Source organism: Dipodomys merriami, unplaced genomic scaffold (assembly GCF_024711535.1).
Source record: "Dipodomys merriami isolate MVZ:Mamm:240054 unplaced genomic scaffold, mDipMer1.0.p SCAF_1763, whole genome shotgun sequence".
Lineage (NCBI taxonomy): Eukaryota > Metazoa > Chordata > Mammalia > Rodentia > Heteromyidae > Dipodomys > Dipodomys merriami.
The window spans coordinates 30,055-33,437 of NW_027203119.1; the positions used below are offsets into that span (position 1 = coordinate 30,055).

The 3,383-nt window shown below is 35.1% G+C and overlaps 1 non-coding gene across 1 annotated transcript; it reads left to right on the plus strand.

The window, feature by feature from the left end:
* The first annotated feature begins 1,002 nt into the window (after nt 1-1,002).
* Nucleotides 1,003-1,109, plus strand: LOC138829789 (U6 spliceosomal RNA). Its single transcript, XR_011372729.1, has one exon. It is a non-coding gene; the product is annotated as a U6 spliceosomal RNA (small nuclear RNA).
* Nucleotides 1,110-3,383: the final 2,274 nt, after the last annotated feature.

Genomic DNA, 3,383 nt, shown 5'->3' on the forward strand with positions numbered 1-3,383 from the left:
AAGAAACATAGGTCCCATGGTTTCCCTTATTTGCAATATATAGTATATGTATAAGTCAAGCAAAAAAGATTCAGATAATGTGATGTTAAGAAAATTAACCCTTAGATATGCATTTAAATGTTTTTTTTCTTTCATGCATTTGTTTCTAACGCATTTATAAGATTATTTCTTTGTTGCTTTGTATGTCCCTCCCTCACAGTATAACCCCTGCTTTCACTATATTTGATGTCGGTATAATCTGTGGAGGAGATGGGGAAAAAGAAGTCGTTTAAGGATACAGGTGGACCCGTTGCAACAATGAGAAGTACAAGTTGTCATGTCGAAAACGAACTTTACAACTTTGGTGGGGGGGGGGGAGGAGCCGGGGGAGGAGGCTGGGAAGAGATGTGAAGAGTCAACAAAGGAAGAGGCTGCAATGCTTGATAAGAAATGTACTCATTATCTTGCCCATGTAATTGTAACCCCTCTGTACAGTATGTTCACAGAAAATAAAAATAAAAATAAAAAAAGAAAAAAAGAAAAATATGGTTGTAAAATTTCACGACAATTCTTTTGAACTTCCTTTTTTTTCAATTGTGCAGTTTAAAAAAATCAATTGCACTTTAGATATAAAAAATATTCTGTGCAAGTGAAGGGTAAACAAAGGAGGAGGCTGCAATGCTTGGTAAGAAATGTATGCATTATCCTGCCCATGTAATTGTAGCCCCCCTGTACAGTATGTTCTCAAATAAAATAAAATACAATTAAAAAAAAAAGAAAATATTCACCACCTATTCCTGGCAACATAGGAAAAGATAATTATTAATCCCAATCCTTTATAAGTTCAGATTTAATTTCTAGAGTGGTGGGTAGATATTTTTATACAATTGTGATAACTTCTATTCCTAAATAATTACTTCAGGAGCTATTTGGCATGGAGGTGGTTTGGTTTTACCATGGCTGGAGAGATGAATGAAATATTTGTAATACAAATACATTTTATTTAACAAAAAAAAATATTCTGTGCTCAATTCAGCATCACATACACTAACATTGGAACGATACAGAGAAGATTAGCATGGCACCTGCACAAGGATGACATGCAAATTCGTGGAGTGTTCCATATTTTTACAACAGAAGCTGGAGGGGATGTGGCCACAAGGGAACCATACAGCATTGTTGGTGGGAATGTAAACGTGTTCAACCACTTTGGAAAGCATTATGGAGGTTCCTCAAAAGATTCCCCATAAAGCTCCCCTTTGACCCAGCAATCCCACTTTTGGGAATTTACCTAAATGACCACAAACAAGACCATACTAAAACTACTATCACAACTATGTTTATTGCGCATTATTTATGATAGCTAAGATATGGAACCAACTTAGATGTCCCTTCTAGATGAATGGATCAAGAATATGTGGTATATATACACAATGGAATTCTATGCCTCCATCAGAAAGAATGACATTGCCCCATTTGTTAGGAAATGGAAAGACTTGTAAAAAATTATATTAAGTGAAGTCAGCCAGGCCCAAAGAAAATTGACAGTGGGTTTACAAAGTTGTGTTTAATACCACTTCTATGATGGCTTAATGCTTTGTAAACAGAAGTCATTAGAGAAATGCAATTCAAAATTACTATGATACTACTTCATAACTATTATAAACCTCATCAAAAAAAATCAAAAGAACCAGGTGTGGTGGTAAAGGCTTGTAATTCGAAGCGTTTAGGAGGTAGGAGTAAAAGGATTTGGGTCTGAGGTCATCTTGGGTCCTGCACACAGTAAAAACCTGCCCTTTTAAAAAACTCAAAAGGTAATAATGTTGGCTGATGAGAGTGTGGAGAAAGGGAAACTTTCTACACTCTTGGTCAAAATACAGGTTAGTATTCTCCTTGTAGAAAGTAGTATGCAGTTTTCTAAAGAAATCCAAAGTTGAAATATCATCTGATCCACCAATCATGTGATTATTTCTCTCTGAGTAACTTGTATATATATATATCTGTATTTCATTGTTATTCACATTATTCACAAAAGCCAAGATATAAATTGAAGTTAAGTGTTCAACTACAGACTAATAAACTGTGGTGCATGCACAAATATATTTTTATGTTTCATCCTTAAAACGAGACTTCTCCCATTATCCACAACCTATAATGACTTGAATGATGTATTCTAAATGAGGTAAAATGTTGTCTTCTGATTTTTGTAAACACACACACACACACACACACACACACACACACACACACACACACACACACACACACACACACACACACACACCTCAAACATTAAGAGAGAATTTTTTAAAGTAGAATTGCTGGGGCATTTAGGTCATAATGTAGAAAATAGTAGAGATACAGGATGAACCGCTATAGATTTGTAATTTACAACATGAGGATACAGGGGACAACACTGGCCTTACATAGGAATGAAGCTAAATAAGTAGGAGTTGTTATTCCTTATAGGGGTTGCTCTTTTGGGTGTTCTTCCTCCAGTAATGGATAAGAGAAACATAATTCTTTAAATATACCTCCCTGTTTGCAGAAATAATAACAAACAATACAGCAATAATTTTGTATGCTCAACATAGGACAAAATGTCAAATTAAAATACATGAGATTATCCTTGGTGTAAACTAATTATTACAAATAAGGGAAACTCTGGGACCTATATTTTTTTAAGTCTGGCTTACTTAATATAATTTTTTTCCAAGAACTTCCATTTCCTTACAAATGAGGTGGTATCATTCTTTCTGATGAAAGCATAGTATTCCGTGAGTGTGTGTGTGTGTGTGTGTGTGTGTGTGTGTGTGTGTGTGTGAGAGAGAGAGAGAGAGATTTTCTTGATCCATTCATCTACTGAGGGGCCTCTAGATTGATTCCATATCTTATCTATGGTAAATAATACTGTGATAAACATAATTGTGCTGGTAGCTTTACTGTGGAATTGCTTGTGGCCACATGGTTAAATGCCCAGAAGTGAGATTACTGGGTAATAGAGGAGCATGATTGTGTACATCAAGGATAATCTTAGTAGATGAGCAGAATAGCCCTCTAGCTATGTACATATGACCGTATAAGATGATTCCAAGTGAAATGAACTCCAAGACATGTTTTTTGTTGTTGTTGTTCTTAATGTACTGCATGATTTCTTTTTATCCTTTTGTGTTTTCCCCACCTATAGTTTATCCTCTGTAGTCGCTGTATTTGGTTTTGATTAACATTTGATTAATATTTAATATTTAGTCACTGTATTTGATTTTGAATAACCCTGGTTATTGTAAATATGTTGATATGAACTAGGTTAGGGAAAGGGAAAAATGGTGAGACAAAGGACAAGGGAGAGAAGACAATATGTTGGAAATAATCTTGGAGGGGCTGTTGGGAGGGAAGAAGGAGAA